The following is a 17556-nucleotide window of genomic DNA, read 5'->3' as shown; positions in this document are numbered from 1 at the left end:
ATAACATAACAACTTAAAACAAAAAAATGTGTATGTAGCATTGCAAAAATAATAACTTAAGGTTACTTGTTATCCAAGTATGTATATTAGAAATGTGCAGTGCCAATATTTAGAGGTCCCAATAGAGTTTGGACTTTTTTTGATAGTTGGAACCTAAGACTTGTCACATACTGTGTGCAACTCAAGCATGCAGACCCAGAAGAAAGACAAAATAAACACCTGCAATTTATTGTTGATCTTTTTGTTAGTCATAATGATACTATTCTTTTAAGCCACTCAGGGTTATTTAGAAAAAAGAAAGGTAAGAGAAAAACCTGTAATTTCATTTTGACAGTTTTTTGTTTGTCAAAATTAGACTTTTAAGCCACTCAAGGTTACTTAGACAAAATGGAATCTATAGTTTACCCAATATACCACCAAATGGTTGACATTTTACTAAGTATGCATAAGTATATACCTTTAAAAGATGGGCTCATCCGGGATTTGTACCGGGGATCTCTCGCACCCTAAGCAAGAATCAATGAGCCCACTGTGCATGTCTTTTTTATGTATATTAATGAAATTGTAAGTAAAACTGTTTGTATACATTAGTGAGTATTTTAAAATGCTATTAAATACTATCAGATATTAAGGACTTTAAAAGTACATGAAGAGATGGGCTCGTCCGGGATTCGCACCCGAAGCGAGAATCATACCCCTAGACCAACGAGCCATCTGCCTAAGGTCTTCTCATTCAGATTTTACCATTTTTAAAGTAAAACTCAAATTATTTAATAAAAAAATGCAATAAGCTGGAAAAAAAGATGTTACATTTTAAAAATACCATAACTATTTAAAAAAATTATTTGTAGCATAGCTAAAATGTTTCCTTAAGGTCAATTTTTGGTCCAAGTATGCATATTTGGAAATTTCAGTGCCAAGATTTATGGGTTCCTATAGAGTTTTAACTTTTCTAATAGCTGGAACCTTAGACTTGTCTCATACTGTGTGCAACTTAAGCATACAGACCAAGAAGAAAGAAAAAAACAAAAACCTGCAATTAATTGTTGACCTTTTTGTTTGTCAAAAAGAGACTATTCTTGTAAGCCACTCATTGTTTCTTAGAAAAAAGCAAGGTAAGAGAAAAACCTGTAATTTCATTTTGACTGTTTTTTATTTGTCAAAATGAGACTTCTTTAAAGCCACTCAAAGTTACTTAGACAAAATGGAATCTACAGTTTACCCAATATACCACCAAATGGTTGACAGTTTACTAAATATGCATAAGTATATACTTTTTTTTATGGATTGGCAAAAGAAAAATTCACTTGATGCTTTTGACTCAGGCAATTGACATCAATCAGATAATGAAACCATGGTATTTAAAAGAACCAGAGAAGATGGGCTCGTCTGCGATTTAATCCCAGGACCTCTCGCACCCTAAGCGAGAATCATACCCCTATAACAACGAGCCTACTGTTCATGTATTTTCATGTATACTAATGAAATTGGAAGTGAAACTGTTGGAATACATTAGTATTTTAAAATACTATCAGATAATTGAACTAAGCACTTTTAAAGAACCTGAGAAAACAGGCTCATCCAGGATATGAACCTGGGACCTTTTGCACCCGAAGCAAGAATCATACACCCTGACCAACAAGCCACTAGCCAAATAATTTCTTATTCAGTTTTTAACATTTTTAAAGTAAAACTCTAATTATTTAAGAAAAAATGCAAATAACTGGAGAAAACACACAATTTCATTTAATGAAGATGAAACATTTTAAAAATAACATAACAACTTAAAACAAAAAATGTGTATGTAGCATTGCAAAAATAATAACTTAAGGTTACTTGTTATCCAAGTATGTATATTAGAAATGTGCAGTGCCAATATTTAGAGGTCCCAATAGAGTTTGGACTTTTTTTGATAGTTGGAACCTAAGACTTGTCACATACTGTGTGCAACTCAAGCATGCAGACCCAGAAGAAAGACAAAATAAACACCTGCAATTTATTGTTGATCTTTTTGTTAGTCATAATGATACTATTCTTTTAAGCCACTCATGGTTATTTAGAAAAAAGAAAGGTAAGAGAAAAACCTGTAATTTCATTTTGACAGTTTTTTGTTTGTCAAAATTAGACTTTTAAGCCACTCAAGGTTACTTAGACAAAATGGAATCTATAGTTTACCCAATATACCACCAAATGGTTGACATTTTACTAAGTATGCATAAGTATATACCTTTAAAAGATGGGCTCATCCGGGATTTGTACCGGGGATCTCTCGCACCCTAAGCAAGAATCAACGAGCCCACTGTGCATGTCTTTTTTATGTATATTAATGAAATTGTAAGTAAAACTGTTTGTATACATTAGTGAGTATTTGTATACATTAGTGAGTATTTTAAAATGCTATTAAATACTATCAGATATGAAGAGATGGGCTCGTACGGGATTTGAACCCGGGACCTCTCGCACCCGAAGCGAGAATCATACCCCTAGACCAATGAGCCATCTGCCTAAGGTCTTCTCATTCAGATTTTACCATTTTTAAAGTAAAACTCAAATTATTTAATAAAAAAATGCAATAAGCTGGAAAAAAAGATGTTACATTTTAAAAATACCATAACTATTTAAAAAAAATATTTGTAGCATAGCTAAAATGTTTCCTTAAGGTCAATTTTTGGTCCAAGTATGCATATTTGGAAATTTCAGTGCCAAGATTTATGGGTTCCTATAGAGTTTTAACTTGTCTAATAGCTGGAACCTAAGACTTGTCTCATACTGTGTGCAACTTAAGCATACAGACCAAGAAGAAAGAAAAAAACAAAAACCTGCAATTAATTGTTGACCTTTTTGTTTGTCAAAAAGAGACTATTCTTTTAAGCCACTCATTGTTTCTTAGAAAAAAGCAAGGTAAGAGAAAAACCTGTAATTTCATTTTGACTGTTTTTTATTTGTCAAAATGAGACTTCTTTGAAGCCACTCAAAGTTACTTAGACAAAATGGAATCTACAGTTTACCCAATATACCACCAAATGGTTGACAGTTTACTAAATATGCATAAGTATATACTTTTTTTATGGATTGGCAAAAGAAAAATTCACTTGATGCTTTTGACTCAGGCAATTGACATCAATCAGATAATGGAACCATGCTATTTAAAAGAACCTGAGAAGATGGGCTCGTCTGCGATTTAATCCCAGGACCTCTCGCACCCTAAGCGACAATCATACCCCTATAACAATGAGCCTACTGTTCATGTATTTTAATGTATACTAATGAAATTGGAAGTAAAACTGTTGGAATACATTAGTATTTTAAAATACTATCAGATAATTGAACTAAGCACTTTTAAAGAACCTGAGAAAACAGGCTCATCCAGGATATGAACCTGGGACCTTTTGCACCCGAAGCAAGAATCATACACCCTGACCAACAAGCCACTAGCCAAATAATTTCTTATTCAGTTTTTAACATTTTTAAAGTAAAACTCTAATTATTTAAGAAAAAATGCAAATAACTGGAGAAACCAACAATTTCATTTAATGAAGATGAAACATTTTAAAAATAACATAACAACTTAAAACAAAAAATGTGTATGTAGCATTGCAAAAATAATAACTTAAGGTTACTTGTTATCCAAGTATGTATATTAGAAATGTGCAGTGCCAATATTTAGAGGTCCCAATAGAGTTTGGACTTTTTTTGATAGTTGGAACCTAAGACTTGTCACATACTGTGTGCAACTCAAGCATGCAGACCCAGAAGAAAGACAAAATAAACACCTGCAATTTATTGTTGATCTTTTTGTTAGTCATAATGATACTATTCTTTTAAGCCACTCAGGGTTATTTAGAAAAAAGAAAGGTAAGAGAAAAACCTGTAATTTCATTTTGACAGTTTTTTGTTTGTCAAAATTAGACTTTTAAGCCACTCAAGGTTACTTAGACAAAATGGAATCTATAGTTTACCTAATATACCACCAAATGGTTGACATTTTACTAAGTATGCATAAGTATATACCTTTAAAAGATGGGCTCATCCGGGATTTGTACCGGGGATCTCTCGCACCCTAAGCAAGAATCAACGAGCCCACTGTGCATGTCTTTTTTATGTATATTAATGAAATTGTAAGTAAAACTGTTTGTATACATTAGTGAGTATTTTAAAATGCTATTACATACTATCAGATATTAAGGACTTTAAAAGTACATGAAGAGATGGGCTCGTCCGGGATTTGAACCCGGGACCTCTCGCACCCGAAGCGAGAATCATACCCCTAGACCAACGAGCCATCTGCCTAAGGTCTTCTCATTCAGATTTTACCATTTTTAAAGTAAAACTCAAATTATTTAATAAAAAAATGCAATAAGCTGGAAAAAAAGATGTTACATTTTAAAAATACCATAACTATTTAAAAAAATTATTTGTAGCATAGCTAAAATGTTTCCTTAAGGTCAATTTTTGGTCCAAGTATGCATATTTGGAAATTTCAGTGCCAAGATTTATGGGTTCCTATAGAGTTTTAACTTGTCTAATAGCTGGAACCTAAGACTTGTCTCATACTGTGTGCAACTTAAGCATACAGACCAAGAAGAAAGAAAAAAACAAAAACCTGCAATTAATTGTTGACCTTTTTGTTTGTCAAAAAGAGACTATTCTTTTAAGCCACTCATTGTTTCTTAGAAAAAAGCAAGGTAAGAGAAAAACCTGTAATTTCATTTTGACTGTTTTTTATTTGTCAAAATGAGACTTCTTTGAAGCCACTCAAAGTTACTTAGACAAAATGGAATCTACAGTTTACCCAATATACCACCAAATGGTTGACAGTTTACTAAATATGCATAAGTATATACTTTTTTTTATGGATTGGCAAAAGAAAAATTCACTTGATGCTTTTGACTCAGGCAATTGACATCAATCAGATAATGGAACCATGGTATTTAAAAGAACCTGAGAAGATGGGCTCATCTGCGATTTAATCCCAGGAGCTCTCGCACCCTAAGCGAGAATCATACCCCTATAACAACGAGCCTACTGTTCATGTATTTTCATGTATACTAATGAAATTGGAAGTGAAACTGTTGGAATACATTAGTATTTTAAAATACTATCAGATAATTGAACTAAGCACTTTTAAAGAACCTGAGAAAACAGGCTCATCCAGGATATGAACCTGGGACCTTTTGCACCCGAAGCAAGAATCATACACCCTGACCAACAAGCCACTAGCCAAATAATTTCTTATTCAGTTTTTAACATTTTTAAAGTAAAACTCTAATTATTTAAGAAAAAATGCAAATAACAGGAGAAACCAACAATTTCATTTAATGAAGATGAAACATTTTAAAAATAACATAACAACTTAAAACAAAAAATGTGTATGTAGCATTGCAAAAATAATAACTTAAGGTTACTTGTTATCCAAGTATGTATATTAGAAATGTGCAGTGCCAACATTTAGAGGTCCCAATAGAGTTTGGACTTTTTTTGATAGTTGGAACCTAAGACTTGTCACATACTGTGTGCAACTCAAGCATGCAGACCCAGAAGAAAGACAAAATAAACACCTGCAATTTATTGTTGATCTTTTTGTTAGTCATAATGATACTATTCTTTTAAGCCACTCAGGGTTATTTAGAAAAAAGAAAGGTAAGAGAAAAACCTGTAATTTCATTTTGACAGTTTTTTGTTTGTCAAAATTAGACTTTTAAGCCACTCAAGGTTACTTAGACAAAATGGAATCTATAGTTTACCTAATATACCACCAAATGGTTGACATTTTACTAAGTATGCATAAGTATATACCTTTAAAAGATGGGCTCATCCGGGATTTGTACCGGGGATCTCTCGCACCCTAAGCAAGAATCAACGAGCCCACTGTGCATGTCTTTTTTATGTATATTAATGAAATTGTAAGTAAAACTGTTTGTATACATTAGTGAGTATTTTAAAATGCTATTAAATACTATCAGATATTAAAAGTACATGAAGAGATGGGCTCGTACGAGATTTGAACCCGGGACCTCTCGCACCCGAAGCGAGAATCATACCCCTAGACCAACGAGCCATCCGCCTAAGGTCTTCTCATTCAGATTTTACCATTTTTAAAGTAAAACTCAAATTATTTAATAAAAAAATGCAATAAGCTGGAAAAAAAGATGTTACATTTTAAAAATACCATAACTATTTAAAAAAATTATTTATAGCATAGCTAAAATGTTTCCTTAAGGTCAATTTTTGGTCCAAGTATGCATATTTGGAAATTTCAGTGCCAAGATTTATGGGTTCCTATAGAGTTTTAACTTTTCTAATAGCTGGAACCTAAGACTTGTCTCATACTGTGTGCAACTTAAGCATACAGACCAAGAAGAAAGAAAAAAACAAAAACCTGCAATTAATTGTTGACCTTTTTGTTTGTCAAAAAGAGACTATTCTTTTAAGCCACTCATTGTTTCTTAGAAAAAAGCAAGGTAAGAGAAAAACCTGTAATTTCATTTTGACTGTTTTTTATTTGTCAAAATGAGACTTCTTTGAAGCCACTCAAAGTTACTTAGACAAAATGGAATCTACAGTTTACCCAATATACCACCAAATGGTTGACAGTTTACTAAATATGCATAAGTATATACTTTTTTTTATGGATTGGCAAAAGAAAAATTCACTTGATGCTTTTGACTCAGGCAATTGACATCAATCAGATAATGGAACCATGGTATTTAAAAGAACCTGAGAAGATGGGCTCGTCTGCGATTTAATCCCAGGACCTCTCGCACCCTAAGCGACAATCATACCCCTATAACAATGAGCCTACTGTTCATGTATTTTCATGTATACTAATGAAATTGGAAGTGAAACTGTTGGAATACATTAGTATTTTAAAATACTATCAGATAATTGAACTAAGCACTTTTAAAGAACCTGAGAAAACAGGCTCATCCAGGATATGAACCTGGGACCTTTTGCACCCGAAGCAAGAATCATACACCCTGACCAACAAGCCACTAGCCAAATAATTTCTTATTCAGTTTTTAACATTTTTAAAGTAAAACTCTAATTATTTAAGAAAAAATGCAAATAACTGGAGAAACCAACAATTTCATTTAATGAAGATGAAACATTTTAAAAATAACATAACAACTTAAAACAAAAAATGTGTATGTAGCATTGCAAAAATAATAACTTAAGGTTACTTGTTATCCAAGTATGTATATTAGAAATGTGCAGTGCCAATATTTAGAGGTCCCAATAGAGTTTGGACTTTTTTTGATAGTTGGAACCTAAGACTTGTCACATACTGTGTGCAACTCAAGCATGCAGACCCAGAAGAAAGACAAAATAAACACCTGCAATTTATTGTTGATCTTTTTGTTAGTCATAATGATACTATTCTTTTAAGCCACTCAGGGTTATTTAGAAAAAAGAAAGGTAAGAGAAAAACCTGTAATTTCATTTTGACAGTTTTTTGTTTGTCAAAATTAGACTTTTAAGCCACTCAAGGTTACTTAGACAAAATGGAATCTATAGTTTACCTAATATACCACCAAATGGTTGACATTTTACTAAGTATGCATAAGTATATACCTTTAAAAGATGGGCTCATCCGGGATTTGTACCGGGGATCTCTCGCACCCTAAGCAAGAATCAACGAGCCCACTGTGCATGTCTTTTTTATGTATATTAATGAAATTGTAAGTAAAACTGTTTGTATACATTAGTGAGTATTTTAAAATGCTATTAAATACTATCAGATATTAAAAGTACATGAAGAGATGGGCTCGTCCGGGATTTGAACCCGGGACCTCTCGCACCCGAAGCGAGAATCATACCCCTAGACCAACAAGCCATCTGCCTAAGGTCTTCTCATTCAGATTTTACCATTTTTAAAGTAAAACTCAAATTATTTAATAAAAAAATGCAATAAGCTGGAAAAAAAGATGTTACATTTTAAAAATACCATAACTATTTAAAAAAATTATTTATAGCATAGCTAAAATGTTTCCTTAAGGTCAATTTTTGGTCCAAGTATGCATATTTGGAAATTTCAGTGCCAAGATTTATGGGTTCCTATAGAGTTTTAACTTTTCTAATAGCTGGAACCTAAGACTTGTCTCATACTGTGTGCAACTTAAGCATACAGACCAAGAAGAAAGAAAAAAACAAAAACCTGCAATTAATTGTTGACCTTTTTGTTTGTCAAAAAGAGACTATTCTTTTAAGCCACTCATTGTTTCTTAGAAAAAAGCAAGGTAAGAGAAAAACCTGTAATTTCATTTTGACTGTTTTTTATTTGTCAAAATGAGACTTCTTTGAAGCCACTCAAAGTTACTTAGACAAAATGGAATCTACAGTTTACCCAATATACCACCAAATGGTTGACAGTTTACTAAATATGCATAAGTATATACTTTTTTTTATGGATTGGCAAAAGAAAAATTCACTTGATGCTTTTGACTCAGGCAATTGACATCAATCAGATAATGGAACCATGGTATTTAAAAGAACCTGAGAAGATGGGCTCATCTGCGATTTAATCCCAGGACCTCTCGCACCCTTAGCGAGAATCATACCCCTATAACAACAAGCCTACTGTTCATGTATTTTCATGTATACTAATGAAATTGGAAGTGAAACTGTTGGAATACATTAGTATTTTAAAATACTATCAGATAATTGAACTAAGCACTTTTAAAGAACCTGAGAAAACAGGCTCATCCAGGATATGAACCTGGGACCTTTTGCACCCGAAGCAAGAATCATACACCCTGACCAACAAGCCACTAGCCAAATAATTTCTTATTCAGTTTTTAACATTTTTAAAGTAAAACTCTAATTATTTAAGAAAAAATGCAAATAACTGGAGAAAACACACAATTTCATTTAATGAAGATGAAACATTTTAAAAATAACATAACAACTTAAAACAAAAAATGTGTATGTAGCATTGCAAAAATAATAACTTAAGGTTACTTGTTATCCAAGTATGTATATTAGAAATGTGCAGTGCCAATATTTAGAGGTCCCAATAGAGTTTGGACTTTTTTTGATAGTTGGAACCTAAGACTTGTCACATACTGTGTGCAACTCAAGCATGCAGACCCAGAAGAAAGACAAAATAAACACCTGCAATTTATTGTTGATCTTTTTGTTAGTCATAATGATACTATTCTTTTAAGCCACTCAGGGTTATTTAGAAAAAAGAAAGGTAAGAGAAAAACCTGTAATTTCATTTTGACAGTTTTTTGTTTGTCAAAATTAGACTTTTAAGCCACTCACGGTTACTTAGACAAAATGGAATCTATAGTTTACCCAATATACCACCAAATGGTTGACATTTTACTAAGTATGCATAAGTATATACCTTTAAAAGATGGGCTCATCCGGGATTTGTACCGGGGATCTCTCGTACCCTAAGCAAGAATCAACGAGCCCACTGTGCATGTCTTTTTTATGTATATTAATGAAATTGTAAGTAAAACTGTTTGTATACATTAGTGAGTATTTTAAAATGCTATTAAATACTATCAGATATTAAAAGTACATGAAGAGATGGGCTCGTCCGGGATTTGAACCCAGGCTCTCTCGCACCCAAAGCGAGAATCATACCCCTAGACCAACGAGCCATCTGCCTAAGGTCTTCTCATTCAGATTTTACCATTTTTAAATTCAAACTCAAATTATTTAATAAAAAAATGCAATAAGCTGGAAAAAAAGATGTTACATTTTAAAAATACCATAACTATTTAAAAAAAAAAAATTATTTGTAGCATAGCTAAAATGTTTCCTTAAGGTCAATTTTTGGTCCAAGTATGCATATTTGGAAATTTCAGTGCCAAGATTTATGGGTTCCTATAGAGTTTTAACTTTTCTAATAGCTGGAACCTAAGACTTGTCTCATACTGTGTGCAACTTAAGCATACAGACCAAGAAGAAAGAAAAAAACAAAAACCTGCAATTAATTGTTGACCTTTTTGTTTGTCAAAAAGAGACTATTCTTTTAAGCCACTCATTGTTTCTTATAAAAAAGCAAGGTAAGAGAAAAACCTGTAATTTCATTTTGACTGTTTTTTATTTGTCAAAATGAGACTTCTTTGAAGCCACTCAAAGTTACTTAGACAAAATGGAATCTACAGTTTACCCAATATACCACCAAATGGTTGACAGTTTACTAAATATGCATAAGTATATACTTTTTTTTATGGATTGGCAAAAGAAAAATTCACTTGATGCTTTTGACTCAGGCAATTGACATCAATCAGATAATGGAACCATGGTATTTAAAAGAACCTGAGAAGATGGGCTCGTCTGCGATTTAATCCCAGGACCTCTCGCACCCTAAGCGAGAATCATACCCCTATAACAACGAGCCTACTGTTCATGTATTTTCATGTATACTAATGAAATTGGAAGTGAAACTGTTGGAATACATTAGTATTTTAAAATACTATCAGATAATTGAACTAAGCACTTTTAAAGAACCTGAGAAAACAGGCTCATCCAGGATATGAACCTGGGACCTTTTGCACCCGAAGCAAGAATCATACACCCTGACCAACAAGCCACTAGCCAAATAATTTCTTATTCAGTTTTTAACATTTTTAAAGTAAAACTCTAATTATTTAAGAAAAAATGCAAATAACTGGAGAAAACACACAATTTCATTTAATGAAGATGAAACATTTTAAAAATAACATAACAACTTAAAACAAAAAATGTGTATGTAACATTGCAAAAATAATAACTTAAGGTTACTTGTTATCCAAGTATGTATATTAGAAATGTGCAGTGCCAATATTTAGAGGTCCCAATAGAGTTTGGACTTTTTTTGATAGTTGGAACCTAAGACTTGTCACATACTGTGTGCAACTCAAGCATGCAGACCCAGAAGAAAGACAAAATAAACACCTGCAATTTATTGTTGATCTTTTTGTTAGTCATAATGATACTATTCTTTTAAGCCACTCAGGGTTATTTAGAAAAAAGAAAGGTAAGAGAAAAACCTGTAATTTCATTTTGACAGTTTTTTGTTTGTCAAAATTAGACTTTTAAGCCACTCAAGGTTACTTAGACAAAATGGAATCTATAGTTTACCCAATATACCACCAAATGGTTGACATTTTACTAAGTATGCATAAGTATATACCTTTAAAAGATGGGCTCATCCGGGATTTGTACCGGGGATCTCTCGCACCCTAAGCAAGAATCAACGAGCCGACTGTGCATGTCTTTTTTATGTATATTAATGAAATTGTAAGTAAAACTGTTTGTATACATTAGTGAGTATTTTAAAATGCTATTAAATATTATCAGATATTAAGGACTTTAAAAGTACATGAAGAGATGGGCTCGTCCGGGATTTGAACCCGGGACCTCTCGCACCCGAAGTAAGAATCATACCCCTAGACCAACGAGCCATCTGCCTAAGGTCTTCTCATTCAGATTTTACAATTTTTAAAGTAAAACTCAAATTATTTAATAAAAAAATGCAATAAGCTGGAAAAAAAGATGTTACATTTTAAAAATACCATAACTATTTAAAAAAATTATTTGTAGCATAGCTAAAATGTTTCCTTAAGGTCAATTTTTGGTCCAAGTGTGCATATTTGGAAATTTCAGTGCCAAGATTTATGGGTTTCTATAGAGTTTTAACTTTTCTAATAGCTGGAACCTAAGACTTGTCTCATACTGTGTGCAACTTAAGCATACAGACCAAGAAGAAAGAAAAAAACAAAAACCTGCAATTAATTGTTGACCTTTTTGTTTGTCAAAAAGAGACTATTCTTTTAAGCCACTCATTGTTTCTTAGAAAAAAGCAAGGTAAGAGAAAAACCTGTAATTTCATTTTGACTGTTTTTTATTTGTCAAAATGAGACTTCTTTGAAGCCACTCAAAGTTACTTAGACAAAATGGAATCTACAGTTTACCCAATATACCACCAAATGGTTGACAGTTTACTAAATATGCATAAGTATATACTTTTTTTATGGATTGGCAAAAGTAAAATTCACTTGATGCTTTTGACTCAGGCAATTGACATCAATCAGATAATGGAACCATGGTATTTAAAAGAACCTGAGAAGATGGGCTTGTCTGCGATTTAATCCCAGGACCTCTCGCACCCTAAGCGAGAATCATACCCCTATACCAACGAGCCTACTGTTCATGTATTTTCATGTATACTAATGAAATTGGAAGTGAAACTGTTGGAATACATTAGTATTTTAAAATACTATCAGATAATTGAACTAAGCACTTTTAAAGAACCTGAGAAAACAGGCTCATCCAGGATATGAACCTGGGACCTTTTGCACCCGAAGCAAGAATCATACACCCTGACCAACAAGCCACTAGCCAAATAATTTCTTATTCAGTTTTTAACATTTTTAAAGTAAAACTCTAATTATTTAAGAAAAAATGCAAATAACTGGAGAAAACACACAATTTCATTTAATGAAGATGAAACATTTTAAAAATAACATAACAACTTAAAACAAAAAATGTGTATGTAGCATTGCAAATAATAACTTAAGGTTACTTGTTATCCAAGTATGTATATTAGAAATGTGCAGTGCCAATATTTAGAGGTCCCAATAGAGTTTGGACTTTTTTTGATAGTTGGAACCTAAGACTTGTCACATACTGTGTGCAACTCAAGCATGCAGACCCAGAAGAAAGACAAAATAAACACCTGCAATTTATTGTTGATCTTTTTGTTAGTCATAATGATACTATTCTTTTAAGCCACTCAGGGTTATTTAGAAAAAAGAAAGGTAAGAGAAAAACCTGTAATTTCATTTTGACAGTTTTTTGTTTGTCAAAATTAGACTTTTAAGCCACTCAAGGTTACTTAGACAAAATGGAATCTATAGTTAACCAATATACCACCAAATGGTTGACATTTTACTAAGTATGCATAAGTATATACCTTTAAAAGATGGGCTCATCCGGGATTTGTACCGGGGATCTCTCGCACCCTAAGCAAGAATCAACGAGCCCACTGTGCATGTCTTTTTTATGTATATTAATGAAATTGTAAGTAAAACTGTTTGTATACATTAGTAAGTATTTTAAAATGCTATTAAATACTATCAGATATTAAGGACTTTAAAAGTACATGAAGAGATGGGCTCGTCCGGGATTTGAACCCGGGACCTCTCGCACCCGAAGCGAGAATCATACCCCTAGACCAACGAGCCATCTGCCTAAGGTCTTCTCATTCAGATTTTACCATTTTTAAAGTAAAACTCAAATTACTTAATAAAAAAATGCAATAAGCTGGAAAAAAAGATGTTACATTTTAAAAATACCATAACTATTTAAAAAAATTATTTGTAGCATAGCTAAAATGTTTCCTTAAGGTCAATTTTTGGTCCAAGTATGCATATTTGGAAATTTCAGTGCCAAGATTTATGGGTTCCTATAGAGTTTTAACTTTTCTAATAGCTGGAACCTAAGACTTGTCTCATACTGTGTGCAACTTAAGCATATAGACCAAGAAGAAAGAAAAAAACAAAAACCTGCAATTAATTGTTGACCTTTTTGTTTGTCAAAAAGAGACTATTCTTTTAAGCCACTCATTGTTTCTTAGAAAAAAGCAAGGTAAGAGAAAAACCTGTAATTTCATTTTGACTGTTTTTTATTTGTCAAAATGAGACTTCTTTGAAGCCACTCAAAGTTACTTAGACAAAATGGAATCTACAGTTTACCCAATATACCACCAAATGGTTGACAGTTTACTAAATATGCATAAGTATATACTTTTTTTTATGGATTGGCAAAAGAAAAATTCACTTGATGCTTTTGACTCAGGCAATTGACATCAATCAGATAATGGAACCATGGGATTTAAAAGAACCTGAGAAGATGGGCTCGTCTGCGATTTAATCCCAGGACCTCTCACACCCTAAGCGAGAATCATACCCCTATAACAACGAGCCTACTGTTCATGTATTTTCATGTATACTAATGAAATTGGAAGTGAAACTGTTGGAATACATTAGTATTTTAAAATACTATCAGATAATTGAACTAAGCACTTTTAAAGAACCTGAGAAAACAGGCTCATCCAGGATATGAACCTGGGACCTTTTGCACCCGAAGCAAGAATCATACACCCTGACCAACAAGCCACTAGCCAAATAATTTCTTATTCAGTTTTTAACATTTTTAAAGTAAAACTCTAATTATTTAAGAAAAAATGCAAATAACTGGAGAAAACACACAATTTCATTTAATGAAGATGAAACATTTTAAAAATAACATAACAACTTAAAACAAAAAATGTGTATGTAGCATTTCAAAAATAATAACTTAAGGTTACTTGTTATCCAAGTATGTATATTAGAAATGTGCAGTGCCAATATATAGAGGTCCCAATAGAGTTTGGACTTTTTTTGATAGTTGGAACCTAAGACTTGTCACATACTGTGTGCAACTCAAGCATGCAGACCCAGAAGAAAGACAAAATAAACACCTGCAATTTATTGTTGATCTTTTTGTTAGTCATAATGATACTATTCTTTTAAGCCACTCAGGGTTATTTAGAAAAAAGAAAGGTAAGAGAAAAACCTGTAATTTCATTTTGACAGTTTTTTGTTTGTCAAAATTAGACTTTTAAGCCACTCAAGGTTACTTAGACAAAATGGAATCTATAGTTTACCCAATATACCACCAAATGGTTGACATTTTACTAAGTATGCATAAGTATATACCTTTAAAAGATGGGCTCATCCGGGATTTGTACCGGGGATCTCTCGCACCCTAAGCAAGAATCAACGAGCCCACTGTGCATGTCTTTTTTATGTATATTAATGAAATTGTAAGTAAAACTGTTTGTATACATTAGTGAGTATTTTAAAATGCTATTAAATACTATCAGATATTAAGGACTTTAAAAGTACATGAAGAGATGGGATCGTCCGGGATTTGAACCCGGGACCTCTCGCACCCGAAGTAAGAATCATACCCCTAGACCAACGAGCCATCTGCCTAAGGTCTTCTCATTCAGATTTTACAATTTTTAAAGTAAAACTCAAATTATTTAATAAAAAAATGCAATAAGCTGGAAAAAAAGATGTTACATTTTAAAAATACCATAACTATTTAAAAAAATTATTTGTAGCATAGCTAAAATGTTTCCTTAAGGTCAATTTTTGGTCCAAGTGTGCATATTTGGAAATTTCAGTGCCAAGATTTATGGGTTTCTATAGAGTTTTAACTTTTCTAATAGCTGGAACCTAAGACTTGTCTCATACTGTGTGCAACTTAAGCATACAGACCAAGAAGAAAGAAAAAAACAAAAACCTGCAATTAATTGTTGACCTTTTTGTTTGTCAAAAAGAGACTATTCTTTTAAGCCACTCATTGTTTCTTAGAAAAAAGCAAGGTAAGAGAAAAACATGTAATTTCATTTTGACTGTTTTTTATTTGTCAAAATGAGACTTCTTTGAAGCCACTCAAAGTTACTTAGACAAAATGGAATCTACAGTTTACCCAATATACCACCAAATGGTTGACAGTTTACTAAATATGCATAAGTATATACTTTTTTTATGGATTGGCAAAAGTAAAATTCACTTGATGCTTTTGACTCAGGCAATTGACATCAATCAGATAATGGAACCATGGTATTTAAAAGAACCTGAGAAGATGGGCTCGTCTGCGATTTAATCCCAGGACCTCTCGCACCCTAAGCGAGAATCATACCCCTATACCAACGAGCCTACTGTTCATGTATTTTCATGTATACTAATGAAATTGGAAGTGAAACTGTTGGAATACATAAGTATTTTAAAATACTATCAGATAATTGAACTAAGCACTTTTAAAGAACCTGAGAAAACAGGCTCATCCAGGATATGAACCTGGGACCTTTTGCACCCGAAGCAAGAATCATACACCCTGACCAACAAGCCACTAGCCAAATAATTTCTTATTCAGTTTTTAACATTTTTAAAGTAAAACTCTAATTATTTAAGAAAAAATGCAAATAACTGGAGAAAACACACAATTTCATTTAATGAAGATGAAACATTTTAAAAATAACATAACAACTTAAAACAAAAAATGTGTATGTAGCATTGCAAATAATAACTTAAGGTTACTTGTTATCCAAGTATGTATATTAGAAATGTGCAGTGCCAATATTTAGAGGTCCCAATAGAGTTTGGACTTTTTTTGATAGTTGGAACCTAAGACTTGTCACATACTGTGTGCAACTCAAGCATGCAGACCCAGAAGAAAGACAAAATAAACACCTGCAATTTATTGTTGGTCTTTTTGTTAGTCATAATGATACTATTCTTTTAAGCCACTCAGGGTTATTTAGAAAAAAGAAAGGTAAGAGAAAAACCTGTAATTTCATTTTGACAGTTTTTTGTTTGTCAAAATTAGACTTTTAAGCCACTCAAGGTTACTTAGACAAAATGGAATCTATAGTTAACCAATATACCACCAAATGGTTGACATTTTACTAAGTATGCATAAGTATATACCTTTAAAAGATGGGCTCATCCGGGATTTGTACCGGGGATCTCTCGCACCCTAAGCAAGAATCAACGAGCCCACTGTGCATGTCTTTTTTATGTATATTAATGAAATTGTAAGTAAAACTGTTTGTATACATTAGTGAGTATTTTAAAATGCTATTAAATACTATCAGATATTAAGGACTTTAAAAGTACATGAAGAGATGGGCTCGTCCGGGATTTGAACCCAGGACCTCTCGCACCCGAAGCGAGAATCATACCCCTAGACCAACGAGCCATCTGCCTAAGGTCTTCTCATTCAGATTTTACCATTTTTAAAGTAAAACTCAAATTATTTAATAAAAAAATGCAATAAGCTGGAAAAAAAGATGTTACATTTTAAAAATACCATAACTATTTAAAAAAATTATTTGTAGCATAGCTAAAATGTTTCCTTAAGGTCAATTTTTGGTCCAAGTATGCATATTTGGAAATTTAAGTGCCAAGATTTATGGGTTCCTATAGAGTTTTAACTTTTCTAATAGCTGGAACCTAAGACTTGTCTCATACTGTGTGCAATTTAAGCATACAGACCAAGAAGAAAGAAAAAAACAAAAACCTGCAATTAATTGTTGACCTTTTTGTCTGTCAAAAAGAGACTATTCTTTTAAGCCACTCATTGTTTCTTAGAAAAAAGCAAGGTAAGAGAAAAACCTGTAATTTCATTTTGACTGTTTTTTATTTGTCAAAATGAGACTTCTTTGAAGCCACTCAAAGTTACTTAGACAAAATGGAATCTACAGTTTACCCAATATACCACCAAATGGTTGACAGTTTACTAAATATGCATAAGTATATACTTTTTTTATGGATTGGCAAAAGAAAAATTCACTTGATGCTTTTGACTCAGGCAATTGACATCAATCAGATAATGGAACCATGGTATTTAAAAGAACCTGAGAAGATGGGCTTGTCTGCGATTTAATCCCAGGACCTCTCGCACCCTAAGCGAGAATCATACCCCTATACCAACGAGCCTACTGTTCATGTATTTTCATGTATACTAATGAAATTGGAAGTGAAACTGTTGGAATACATTAGT

General features: G+C 32.5%; 7 non-coding genes across 7 annotated transcripts; all 7 read right to left on the bottom strand.

The window, feature by feature from the left end:
• Positions 1-4210: 4210 nt before the first annotated feature.
• On the bottom strand, positions 4211-4282 carry TRNAP-CGG (transfer RNA proline (anticodon CGG)). The gene has a single exon. It is a non-coding gene; the product is annotated as a tRNA-Pro (tRNA).
• A 1704-nt stretch (positions 4283-5986) lies between these two features.
• Positions 5987-6058, bottom strand: TRNAP-CGG (transfer RNA proline (anticodon CGG)). The gene has a single exon. It is a non-coding gene; the product is annotated as a tRNA-Pro (tRNA).
• Positions 6059-7762: 1704 nt separating this feature from the next.
• Positions 7763-7834, bottom strand: TRNAP-CGG (transfer RNA proline (anticodon CGG)). The gene has a single exon. It is a non-coding gene; the product is annotated as a tRNA-Pro (tRNA).
• A 1705-nt stretch (positions 7835-9539) lies between these two features.
• Positions 9540-9611, bottom strand: TRNAP-UGG (transfer RNA proline (anticodon UGG)). The gene has a single exon. It is a non-coding gene; the product is annotated as a tRNA-Pro (tRNA).
• A 1719-nt stretch (positions 9612-11330) lies between these two features.
• Positions 11331-11402, bottom strand: TRNAP-CGG (transfer RNA proline (anticodon CGG)). The gene has a single exon. It is a non-coding gene; the product is annotated as a tRNA-Pro (tRNA).
• A 1710-nt stretch (positions 11403-13112) lies between these two features.
• On the bottom strand, positions 13113-13184 carry TRNAP-CGG (transfer RNA proline (anticodon CGG)). Its single transcript has one exon. It is a non-coding gene; the product is annotated as a tRNA-Pro (tRNA).
• Positions 13185-16680: 3496 nt separating this feature from the next.
• On the bottom strand, positions 16681-16752 carry TRNAP-CGG (transfer RNA proline (anticodon CGG)). Its single transcript has one exon. It is a non-coding gene; the product is annotated as a tRNA-Pro (tRNA).
• Between the last annotated feature and the right edge of the window lie 804 nt (positions 16753-17556).

This window comes from Pseudophryne corroboree, chromosome 3, assembly GCF_028390025.1.
Source record: "Pseudophryne corroboree isolate aPseCor3 chromosome 3, aPseCor3.hap2, whole genome shotgun sequence".
Taxonomy (NCBI): Eukaryota; Metazoa; Chordata; class Amphibia; order Anura; family Myobatrachidae; genus Pseudophryne; species Pseudophryne corroboree.
Note: the sequence above shows the minus strand (reverse complement) of the source record. Positions and strands in the feature narration are given on the sequence as shown.